This window comes from Gorilla gorilla, chromosome 1 (genome assembly GCF_029281585.2).
Source record: "Gorilla gorilla gorilla isolate KB3781 chromosome 1, NHGRI_mGorGor1-v2.1_pri, whole genome shotgun sequence".
NCBI lineage: Eukaryota > Metazoa > Chordata > Mammalia > Primates > Hominidae > Gorilla > Gorilla gorilla.
In genome coordinates, this window is record NC_073224.2 from 155,354,373 (window position 1) to 155,367,757 (window position 13,385).

Consider the following 13,385-nt stretch of genomic DNA (forward strand, 5'->3'; position numbering starts at 1 on the left):
CAAACTCATTCAACAAATTGCCAATCAGAAAATTTTTAAATCTACCTCTAACCTGGAAGCCACTGCTTCAAGTTGTCCCACCTTTCCAGATTGAACCAATGTACATCTTACAGGTATTGATTGAATATATTATGTCTTCTTAAAAAGTGTAAAAGCAAGTCACACCCAGACCACTTTGGGCACATGTCATCAGGACCTCCTGAAGCTATGTCATGGGCCTGTCCTTAACTTTGGCAAAATAAACTTTCTAAATTGATACGTATCTCAGATATTTTTGGGTTCACAAACCCTAATCCCTACAAAGCTTCTTCCTTTAATTCATGCCTCAGGTATAGTTTCTAAAAGATGGAATCAAGTTGTGGTCTAACCTAATATAGTCAGCTTTCCTATAACACTCATAAACACCATGTAAAAAAGGACAAGTTTGTCTCAATGCAGTTGACATATTAGGGAACAATTTGAGCATAATGCAAAATTTGTGTTTGCTTATGTGTGATTCTGTTAGTGAGAAACACTAAGTGAATGCAGAAAACTGTGCCCAGCTGATCCAAACTAAACAGTAACACACAAAACAAATATACATCTCAAATGTCTACTGTTACAGTAGATAGGTAGGCATGAGCAGGGCAGGAGAGGGCTCCCCCACCACCCACCAGGATGGTCAGGCGACCATCAGATAATGGTATGGCAGTTATCACACTGCCTCTCTAAAAATGATCATTGGCAGCCAGGCCTAGGAGAGGCAATTTCCTGATGGTTCACAGTTGTCATACTAACATGATAATTGATTGCAGGCACCAGGGAGAGGCAATTTCCCAAAGAGATTAAAAACACTTGAAATTGGTAATCAGCTTCCAAAAAAATCTCAGGAATTGGGTGAGTGAGCTTGAACATATATGCATGAAGAGACAAAATGGTGGAGTATGGCCTCCCAGGGGCATTTCACTAGAAGAGGGAAGAAAGCCTCAGGTGAGCATGCTACAACTTCCTAAACACACTGTGCATGCTCACCTCCCAAGCACAAGGAGAGCACTGTGCATGCAAGCAGCCCACCCTCAGGGAAGAATTATGGGAAAAGGGACGCAAGACCCCGGAAGTATGCCAGCATATTCAACCCCAAGTCAAAAGGTCAAATGTCGCACTTATGCTTCAAGTCGCCTGCTTGTGTCTCTTCCATGTGTACTTTCCTTTCTTTCCTGCTCTAAAGCTTTTTAATACACTTCCACTCCTGCTCTGAAACTTGCCTCAGTCTCTTTTTCTGCCTTAAGCCCCTCCGTCGAGTTCTTTCTTCTGAAGAAGCAAGAATTTAGGTTGCTGCAGACCCATCGGTAATTTGGATATTCACCACCACTAACACTACCATCTATCTCAGTTTCCCACATATGTTATAAACAATACTCATCCCTATCTGACATTACAATTTTCCCCTGGGATTTCAGACAACTCTTTTTCTACCACTTCACAGCATACAAGCTGCAACCCTTCCAACCCCTACTTCCACAAACTAACTTCCAGTTTTTTTCAAGGTAAAGTATCACGTTTATGGTATTGTTTATGCATTTCTTAACCACTTAACATGTATAAAACTCTGCTACCATTTTTTATTAGGATATTTTTTAATGAGTCAGGGATGAGTTTTTTTTTTTTTTGAGATGGAGTCTCGCTCTGTCACCCAGGCCGGAGTGCAGTGGCGTGATCTTGGCTTACTGAAAGCTCCGCCTCCTGGGTTCATGCCATTCTCCTGCCTTAGCCTCCCTAGTACTGGGACTACAGGTGCCCACCACCACACCTGGCTATTTTTTTGTATTTTTAGTAGAGACAGGGTTTCACCGTGTTAGCCAGGATGGTCTTGATCTCCTGACCTCGTGATTCACCCGCCTCGGCCTCCCAAAGTGCTGGGATTACAGGCGTGAGCCACCATGCCCAGCCCTGATGAAATTTTTTAATGCTGTGCACCTAACTCCATTTTCCCCATAGGTCCTGTGATTTTTACTGTAATTCTGCAAAACATGGTTTTTAGGGATATATGTATTTGTGTTAAAGCAGAGCTGATGAAAAAGATCGCCTTTTGTCCCTCCACTTACCATATGCTGACTGCTGATAGCCTCTCAAAATTCCATGCCAGCTTTCCTGATTCTATACATCTGTAACAGATTATTATTTGAGGGACAGAAACTTTAAAAATTAAGAACAACCATCAAAAATACATCAAGCCCTTGCTGTGGCAGGCACCATACTAAGCCTTAATAAGCCATTTCTTTGACTTTTCCCAACAACTCTCTGTGCAGAAGCTATTGTTATACTCACTTTATAGATGAGAAAACTGATGCAAAGAAAGGTAAACTTGCCCAGCGCCACATAGCTAATACATGGTGAAGAGGACATGTGAACACCAGGAATCATTTTGTAGCACATTTTCTACTGAATCTGATGAACTTGCAAGTGCCTGATTGCATGCTGCTGACTAGGGGTGTTGCCCGACAGGTCTGGATGGACTGAGCTTGAGAAATGATCAACATGCCTTTGGCTAGAGATTTACTGCATCCATCCTTGGAAAAGGAAAAGAAAAGAAATGGCCAGTGAAAAGTTCAAATTCTTACTTTGTGGATACAACATGTCCTAGTTGCCACAAGATTACCATGTTTTTCAGCCATGCCCATGAAACCATCTTTGCAAAAATCATAACAATTAAAAAACAACGAGAGTGAAAGGGATCTATCTGATCTAACCAACTCCCATCTTGCCTTGAACCTCCGGACTGCCTTAGTCATTCCTGGGCTTGGGCCAAGCTAACTTTGGGAGAAATTTATAGTTTAAATGATAACAGCCCTTCCCCAAAACTAAACCACCTTTGTAAAGCAAATGAAAGACCACCAGGTTAGGTGGATGAGAGGAGCACGAACTCTGCTAAGGGGTAGACCTAAACAATTACAAGCCATTATTCTGGAGGTCACAAGATTTGCAACTTCCCCCAATTACTCTTGCAGATAACATCACTATTGTAGAACCTAAGATTGGTCTTTTGAGATGTCTTTGCAGGGTTTTGTATTTCTGACTACCATGGCTCCACTTGGACCTGCCAACCAGTCCTGTGGCCCCACCAAGAAGCAAATTCTGCACACCCCTCTGATTGCACCCCCAACCAATCAGCAGCACCCATTCCCTTGCCTGCCAAACCATCCTTGAAAAACCCTAGCCTCCAAATTTTCAGGGATGCTGATTTGAGTAAAAATAAGACTCCAGTATCCTGTTCAGCTGCCTCTGTGTGAATTAAACTCTTTCCGTGTTGCAGTGCCTCTGTCTTGATAAATTGGTTCTATATAGGCAGTGGGCAAAATGAACCCATTTGGCAGTTACACTCAGACAGTGGATCTTTGTGTAAGTTCTTCAACAGTGTTGTGCCAGCCTACAGGATGAAACACCAAGCTCACAGAAGAGTGTTCATTTAGAAGAAAGCAACACTAATGATCCACACAACATCCTGAATTTGTTATGTCCCAGAAAGGCTTATCATAAGTTCAGTAATTCTGGTTCACCTACCAAGATAAGTAAGTGTGTTTGATTTTGTAAGGTATGCAGCAGTGATCTCCTATTTTGGTGTTTTTCAATAAAATTTTGGTTATGTGCAAATAAAAAATTGATGAAATTTTATTTTCCTTCAATATCAACTTAAATGGTTCTTACATCTATAAAGCTTTTTCTGACTCTGTAGGGAGGCAGTCACAACTCTGCTCTCAGAATTGAACTTTCTCCCTTTTATTCATTCAGCAAATGTTTATTGAGTACTTATTAGGACTGCTATGCTAGGTGCTGGGATTGTAACATGGAAGGTGACTTGGCCATTGTCCTCAGAAACTAACAAACTACTGGGGCAAACAAGCCAATGGGCCACTTAAGGCACCTGAGTAAGTGCTCCAATAAAGGTTTTGGAGGGCTCTGAGGCAGGGAAGAGGGGGAGAAGCATGTTTAGCCTGTGGAATAGGAGGTCAGAGAGGATGCTTGAGCTAAGTATTGAAGAGTGAACAGTACAGATAGAGGGAACAGAACATACAAGATCAGAGGTATGAAACCAAATGACCTTCAGGGAAATTACAAATGGCTTCATAAGAACAAAGTGAAGGGTGTGGGAGAACAGTGGGAGGAGTAGAGAGGAGCCAGGTTAAAAGGGCCTCAGATTCAAGAAGTTTTGAATTTACCCTGAAGGCTTAGTGATGTGCTTGGTCAAGCACAACTGTGACCCAGAATGTTCCCTCTCTCTCCTTGTCATAGCATTGTGAGTATCCCTCTATTAAAGCATTTATTACAAATGCTTTAACTGCATATCCTTCTGTCATAGCATTTATCACAATTCTAATTCCGTATGGAGAACTGCTGAAAAGAAAGCAAAATGGAGATGATACCAGGTTGCAGTAATTCAAGCAAGAAGTGATTGAGAGGAATGCATGGTCCTACAGGTAGACTGATTGGATGTCGGTGTTAAGTAAAACAATCTCTGGCTCAGATAGCAGTGGATGAAAGGGCTTACAGAGCAGCTTTAGGGGATTGAGCAGGAAATAGTCTAGTCAGCAGACCTGGGTTGCCTGTGTGTTAACCCAGCAAAGGTCTGTCTTCAGGACTGGAAAATGACCTCTGAGTCTTACACATTCTGCCTGCTAAGAGTGCTTTTGCATGCCTGAGGCCTCGGGCCATGCTGTACCGGTGTGACTAGATAAGTTTATCCTAACAATGTGATTTATGGTGAATGCCTTTTTCGCCTGTGGGCTGGAGTCTGAGTAGCTGAGATCAGTCACCTGGGTAGGCACTGCATACCTACGTGATGACCCCCAATAAAAACAATAAAAATCCTGAGCACCAAGTCTTGGGTGAACTTCTGTGGCAACACTTCACATGTATTGTCACATATTGCTGTGACTCCACTGGGAGAGGATACCTGGAAGTTTGTGCTTGCTTTTTCCAAGACTTTGCTCAGGTGCCTGCCCCTTTGCTGATTTTAATCTGTAACCTTTTGCGGTAATAAATCATGACCATAAGTATAACAGCTTTTCTGAGTCCTGTGAGTCCTTCTAGTTCATGTGAGTTCATCAAGCTTAAGGGTGATCTTAGGGACCCCTGACACAGGGATAATGAATTGTTCTGGACATATTGAATTTAAGGGTCTCTGAGCCATTCAAGTTCGTGTGGATGAACTTGGGTTTTTATTAGGGGTCCTCAGGTAGGTATGCAGTGCCTACCCATGTGAATGCCTACTGTTGGCAATTGGATATATAAGTTTGGAGCTCAACAGAGAGGTCTGGGATAGATATTGAGATCTGAGAGCCAATACATAAGTGGCTGTTGAAGTTAGGGGCATACATGAGGTCACAAAAAAGAGACAGATGGTAGAATGAGAAGCAGAAGGTAGAGACTTGGATATCACTGGCATTCAAAAATCAAATGCGCAGGCATGGTGGCACATGCATATAGTCCCAGCTACTTGGGAAACTGAGGCAGAAAGTTTGCTCGAGCCCAGGAGTTCAAGGCAGCAGTGAGCTATGATCACACCACTGCACTCCAGCCTGGCCGACAGAGTGAGACCCTGTCTCTACTTCAGAAAGAAAGAAGAGAAAAGAAAAAGAAAAAAGAAAAGGCAAATATGGAAGCAAAGGCTCTTTTATGGAGTGAAGAGACAGAGAGTTGAGAGTCAATATCAAGAAGATATCAAGGCCAGGCATGGTGGTTCTTGTCTGTAATCCCAGCACCTTGGGAGGCGGAGGCAGGTGGATTGCTTGAGCCCAGGAGTTTGAGACAAGCCTGGGCAACATAGTGAAACCCTCCCTCTATAAAAAATACAAAAATTAGCTAGGCATGGTGGTGTGCTTGTAGTCCCAGTTACTCAGAAGGCTGAAGCGGGGATCACTTGAGCCCAGGAGGTCAGGTTGACGCTGCAGTGCAGTGGTGATAGCACCACTGCACTCCAACCTGGGTGACAGAGCAAGACCCTATCTCAAAAAAAAAAAAAAAAAAAAAGCCACCCTTAGGAAGGAGAGAATTCCAAGGAAGTTCAAACGTTATAAAGAAAACAATATATAGAAAAACGCTGGCAGTATTGTGGTCATTAGTAACTTTAAGGAGGGTTTCTCTGCATTTCCTAAGTTAATTTAACCATTATTTATTGAGTACCTGCTGTGTCCCGAGCCCTCATGAACTCAGTATAAAAGGAGACACCCAGGTAATTGATTGTATCTTGGGTGGATATCTCCCTGGAGAGAGTGCAGCAGAGGGGAACTCCTCAGTACCTCATGAGAGTGGGAGGATGGTTGTGTGTCCTGAGCTGTATCTTAAAGGATAAGTAGGAGTGAACCAGGAGGGATATGTCCAGGGCACCACTCACAGTGGGGTTTTGGGTAGCATAAAGGGCAAAGCAGGGGACCAGACACCAGACCAGCAAGATAGTCTGGAATCTGATCCCTAAAGGGGAGCTTGGGCATTATCCTGAAGGCATTTCCTGGAAACACTGAAGGATGTAATACAGAGGAGTAAAAAGATGACTCACACTTTAAATAATAATCCACTTGGCAGTTCTGAGAATGACCTAAGGGAAACAGATCTGGGGGCAAGAAGGGCTCTTAGGAGACTAATGCACCAATCCTGGTGTTTGGGTGTGTGGGTACGAAGTTCTTTCATTTGCAGTTGCTGTATGAGTTTATTTTTCTGCCTTAACTAAGGTCCCTGAGAAAAACAGAACCATGTTTTATGCTTTTGTAAATTTCCTCTTTCTCTCCAAGCTGAGCATGTGGTCCATCATGAGCCATCTGGGAAAATACACTTTTATACTGGGAACCTTTCTGACATATGCATGCTTTTCAGGAAATTGGGAAGTATATCCTAATTGAAAATTAGTTTCAGAGTTGAGATACATTGTAGGACTCAATATATTGCCCTTATTAGAAGGCAAATCTTTTACTGTCATACACATGACTAAGCTGGGCCTCAGGAAGAATTCATTTCTGTTTTCTACATTTAATTGACATGAAGGTTTATTCATCCCTACCATTATTAATATCAAGAAAATGGACAGAGGCACTAGCATTATTTTAATCAGGTTAGTTCCAGATAATGGGTGAATTATCCTAGGAAGAAGAACTAAAACTGGCCCCTGGCAAACTCCTAATGATGAGTCTGTACTGCCATCATTGGTGATGTCTCTCGGCAGCTCACGGCCATGTCGGGTGAATGTGGGCCTGTGGGGAAGTCCTGTAGTGCTCCCTGGAGAGCCTGGGGAGAGACCACCAGCACTACCCAGCTGTTTAGTAACCACGCTCTGATTGGTATGTCTCATAATCGGTAGTGCTGGGCAGCTGTTATATCTAGAACAAGTTTCTGCTGGCAGCCGAAGTCCACTGTTTTTGACATTATGGTCCTTAGAGGACGGTGATAATGGTCATGTGTAACCTGCCATAAAGTTAATTGTTCACAGCAGCTTGAGTGTAATATCTCCTGGTCATACTAGTATAAAAAGGCTTTCCGCAAGAAATGCAATATGAATTGGGCCTCCAAAATCTAGGTTTCTCTGTGCCTTTTTAAAATTAAAACTTTAAAAAAATGCCTGGAGCTAAAAAGAGAGAAAAAATAGAATTAACTCATTTATAGATTATTAAAAACCCAACATGCTCTATGACATAGAAAAGTAAGCATATATGTTCTTATTCAAAAATTTCATCAGACGTGTATTTCATCAGAATGATAGGCCAAAATTGATATTTAAGATCAGAAGTACACCTGAAAGATCAGGACTCTGGTATCCACCTAAACCATGGTAGAACATATGTAAGGTTGAGAGAGAAAAATGTAGGTTGGGATGTTGAATGGACAGCTGTTGCTGGATTTGTATTGAATTGAAGCTTCTTCGCTTCAGAAACAGCTCTTCTGGCATGATGGTGACCTGCCATGGAAAATGCTGGGTCCCAATACCCAAGTGACTGTAGTTGTGGCTCAGCCAGGACCCGACCATTTAGATCACCTGTTGTTAGACACGCAACACTGTCAACATAGGTAAGTTTCCATTTTTTATGAGCCATGTTAAAAAAGGTAAAATTAAACAGGTGGAATTCATTTTAATAATAGGTTTTATCTAACCCAATATATCTAAACAATTATCATTTCAAACTATAATCAACGTAAAATTACCAACTGATTTTACATTTTTTTCATACTCAATCTTTGAAATCCAGTGTATATTTTATACTTACAGCACATCTCAGTTCAGACCAGCCACGTTTCAAGGCCTCAATAGCCACAGGTACTTAGGCTTTCGTAATGGACTTCACAGCTCTACGAGTGGACCCAGAAAGAATATTTAAAGGGAAAACACTTTAGTTCCATTAAGCAAAAGCAACTTATTTTCTAGCAGTACTTATAGGAATACTTTTTTTGTTGTCATTAAATTCCATCCTCTTTTCCATGATAAGGTTGCTATTATTAAGAAACTTAGTTTGGTGAAACAGACACTAAGATAGTTACCATGTGAGATGTAGCATGTTAAAAAATGCTATGTGAACACAGAGAAGAAAGTCAAAGACCCCAAGATAAAATTAAAACTGCGTTTCCCTATAGCACAGTGATGTTGACTTAATTAACCATCTGTTTATCTCAATGCACCTATACCTTTTCTGGAGCTTTCATTTCCCCATAGCTCACTATATTCCTTTTCTATTGCAACATTAACAAGTTACCACAAACTTGGAGGCTTATAGTAACACATTATTATTTCACAGTTCCTGTGGGTCAGCAGCCTGTACACAGCTTACCTGGGTCCCCTGCTTGGGGGGATCTCACAAGGCTTCAATCAAGATGTCAGCCCAGGCTGTGGTCTCCACTGAGGCTCCGTGGGAAAGACCCTGCTTCCAAGCTCACCTAGGTTGTTTGCAAAATTCGGTTCTTTGCAGCTGTAGAATGGAGGGCTTCAGTTTATTTCTAGCTATGCGGTGGGGTGGGGTGGGGGAGCTGCCCTCAGATCCTAGAGGTCACCTGCAATTCCTTGCCACTTGACTATGTCCACAGAGGTGGTCCATGCATTTCTGCTTGCTTTGCCAAAGCCAGCAACAAGAGACTCCAACAAGACACATCCTACCATCTCATGTATGCAATCCCGTGCAGGCAATCATGGACATGTCCATCATATACATAACCACGTCCATTCCATCACTTTTGCTGTATTCTATTGGCCCACTCAAAGGGTGTGGACTAATTAGGGAGCGAGAATCAGCCCTCTTAAGTCAGCCCTCCCTATTTCATGTGCCAACTCTCTAGAATATTGATCCTTTTGGTATTTTAAGTCATATCTATTGTCACTGGAAATCCTTTTTGAAGTAGAAAGGACAGAGCTCACAAAATACAAACCGCGCCACTATTCCTGCCTGTCATTTAGAGGTTTGCCAGGGGAGCAGGTTGATTTCAGTCTTTTCACGGAGTTTACTGTTTGATATGATGATATCTTTACCCCCATAATTAATTTTATTTTTAGTTTTGAGACATGGTCTCATTCTGTCACTCAAGCTGTAGTGCAGTGGTGCCTTCTCGGCTCACTGCAACCTCAACCAGCCCAGGTTCAAGAGATCCTCCCACCTCAGCTTCCTGGGACCACCCCAGTGGGATCACTGGCGCAAACCACTATGCCCAGCTAATTTTTTAAAATTCTTTGTAGAGAGGGGGTTTCACTATGTTGCTCAAGCTGGTCTCAAGCTCCTGGGCTCAAGCAATCTGCTTGCCTTGGGCTCCTTTGGGATCCCACAAAGTGCTGGGATTACAGGTGTGAGCCACCACGCCTGCCCCCGCCCCATAATTAATTTTAAGTTAATCTCCACATTTCATTATCTTGGGCTAGATTTCGGGGGAGGGGCCTAATTAGGTGGCATGTGCCCCATTGGGTGAATCGAATAAAAGCATAGCTGCCCTGGCATGGATCTGTGAACAAAAGTTCTCTGAAAAGAAATTTGGAAGAAAGACTTCATTCAGGAACAGTTCACAAACTTTCTGTGTAAACCAGTTACTTTCCAGAGAACAAAGGGAGGATCCTGGTTTTATAGTAAAAGTTCATGCTCAGGTTGCCAATCAGGTCCATTTTATGAAAATGAAGGCTTTAAATTTGCTTAGTTCTGTTTGGTTGATGCAGCTGCATTCTGATTAGTGGTTAGAACTGAGCCCTAATTGGTTCTTTCAGATGAGCTCTGATTGGCTGCTTTAGGTGAGCTCTGAAAGCCCCACTGTTAAACTGAGGTTGGGGGTTTCCAGGGAAACTCCGAGTATATGAGTTCTAGTCAGCAAATGGCCTGGCCACTTGGCTCTCTTTAAAATTTTGGCCCAGTTAGGTACTTGGGATCCATCTTGAAGGATTGGCTCTTGAAGGATTTGTTCTGAGAACACTTGTGAACTTGAGAGGCCCAGTAAGGCAGAGTGAAAACCAGAACGCTTGGCACCTATCAGTTAGCACAGGATCTTTCCCTGGAACATCAGCATCCCTTTTAAGTGTGTCTAACGGCCAACTTGTAGACAGAGCTATTGTTAATACACTGTTCTGAGTATCCCTCTGTGAACACCTTCATCTGGTTGATACAGGAAAATTAAGGAAGACAAACTTTTGGGAAAGTGATTGAAATCGTGGAATAATCAAAGCAAATCAATGGCAGCTTGTGTTTAAAATTAAAAACCAACTGTCAAGCATGGCATTTACCTAAAGTAATTTCAAAAGTAATCAACAGAGTGAACAACACCCAGTGGGCCAGGACCATGTCAACGTTGGCTCATTTTCAGAAACTACATGGTGTCAGGGCTCCATGTTCATGGACACCATGAGGGGAGTCTCCTAGCAATGACCCTCTTCTCTCCTGCAGGAAGTCCAAGGTCCTTTGCATGGCAGTCTTATCCCCAAATGGCATTTGCTTTCGACCCATGGTATTTCCATATTCCATGAAGAAAACTTTAAAAATATAGGCAAATCACCCTGCAAGTATCCAGAGAGTTTCCAGGGGGTTTCTCTCTCTCTCTCTCACACACACACACACACACACACACGTTTAGTGGGGATCTTTTAGGTCAATACATATAGATCTACATCATTATTAGTTGTTGCTTGGTGGGCCACTGCATGAATGGTTAATAATTGTTTAATTTTTCCTAGTTAGACAATAAAGATTTTTAAAGAATATATCTTTGCATACTTGCTTATTTATTTGATTAGGATAAATTCCTGAAATTGGAATTGTTAAACCAAGAAATACGCATATTTTTAAGGCTTTTGTTATGTTTTGTCAAATGATCCTCAGAAAGAATGTTATTAATTCACATTTCCACTAGTACTACACGATAGAACTATTGGGTATTTTTTATGCTGTTACCTTTGCTGGTTTTATAAATAAAATATTCTGTTGTTCTTCTTTTTTTTTTTTTCTTTTACTACTGAACTTGAAGATTTTTTTTCACATTTTCACTAGCCATTTATATTTTTTCTACTTCAAGTCTTTACTACTTTTCAATGAGGCCTATCCTGACCACCCTACTTCAAATTGCAAACCAACCCCCCGACCCCTGACATTCCTGATATCCCTTTACCTTTCTCTGCTTTATCTTTTTTCCTACTGTAATGATCATTTCTAACATAATATATAATATACTTATTTATTAATAAGTACGTCCTCCCCAGCCAAGTTCTGGGAAGTGGAGGGGACTCAGATCACATCGAATATACAGCCTCTTCCTTGGCTTAGATAAGAGACAAGACAAACTCTTATTCTCCCGACACTGCAGCTCCTGTCCTTAGATGACTCGGGGATAGTTATTTTACCTGGACTTAAAGGTTATTCCCAAACTGCAGGGAACATGTGAAATATCATCTGACTTCCTAATTTTTTGTTCATGTATATACATACATACATATACACACACTAATATATATATATATGTGTGTGTGTGTGAATATTTTAACATTTTAAAGTTTATGAAACTGGAATATGTTTTATGCTCAATGTATACATTAAATATACTTGGCTTGTTTTTCTGAAAAGCTGTTATTTATGATTTATGTCCAACTGATTATGTCTTAAAATAATAAAATATATAAAGTGAACCCTAGTGCCACTGACAGTGTTTAGATTACAACTCTAGACCTCTTGAAAAATTGTTACAAGAAGAATATCATTTACTTAAAATTGTTAAAGAAGCATTCTGATTCCTAATGTTTAGTCTCTTTTATTATTTATTTCAGAACAGAGTCATACAATAAATGTTGACAGAGTGTCTACTATATGTTAGACACAGTTCCAGGTACATAGGATACATTAGACTACAGCTGGGTTAGCAAGCTTTTTCTCTCAAGAGCCAGATAATAAATATTTTAAGCTTTGCTAACCGAGAGGTAAAATCAAGAATATTAATGTAGTTACTTACATAACAAGAGAGAAAACAAATTTCCACAATTTTCTTATTGATGAAATACATAACAAAATAGCAGTAATCAGTTTTAAAGTTACTTTTCTCTACCATCAAAATTAATTGCAAATCTTAATTGGTTAATGTCAACTTGCAGTGAGATTTTACATATTTTGCCCTTAAAAATGTCCTTTCACACAGATAGGTTCTACCTAATACCAACATCTTTCCATGAACGTATCATTTTAATTGAACATATTTATTGTTTGGAAGGTGTTTATAGAATTAGATTATTGGCTTAATATTTATCATTTAGGATGCCACTACATTCCAAATTAATCACTTTCAATTGGAGGTTAGGTGAAGCTCTTTAATTATAAGTTAAATGGACTTTGAAATATGAAATTTTCATTGCATTTGCTTTGAGGTCTGTAACAAATGGCTGAAAGTGCATTGGCAATGTGGCCCACCCAATCTGCAGTGTAGGATGCCAACCTGCATTTGGAAATACAAGGCAAAGGGTTCATTCCACCAGGAGATGGAGTTGGCAATGGAAGTGGTCAGGACTTCAGGCGATGTTCAGTTTCTAGTCCTCACAGCATCTGAGCAGAAACCCAATCCCATGGACCAGGCCAGTGGTTCTCACCCACAGCTATGTGGCAGGAAATTAACTACGATACAGTATTAATGCTTGTGAATGCATTGTTTTTCTAACGTAATTTAGGCCCAATTCAATCGCATCCTTACTGTTATTCCCACACGATTGCAGTTTATTCGTTGTTGTTGTTGTGTTTTTTTGAGAGAGATAGGTATGGTTTAACTATTAGCATGAAGTATGTGTGCTGTGCATATAAACATCACCATGTGAGGGCTGGAGGAAAAACACACTCACCTGAGATGCAAGACTGCTATCAAGAAATGACCCACTAAATAAAAACAAAAAACAAGAAACAGAAATGACCCACTGCAGCAGTCCTGTAGGA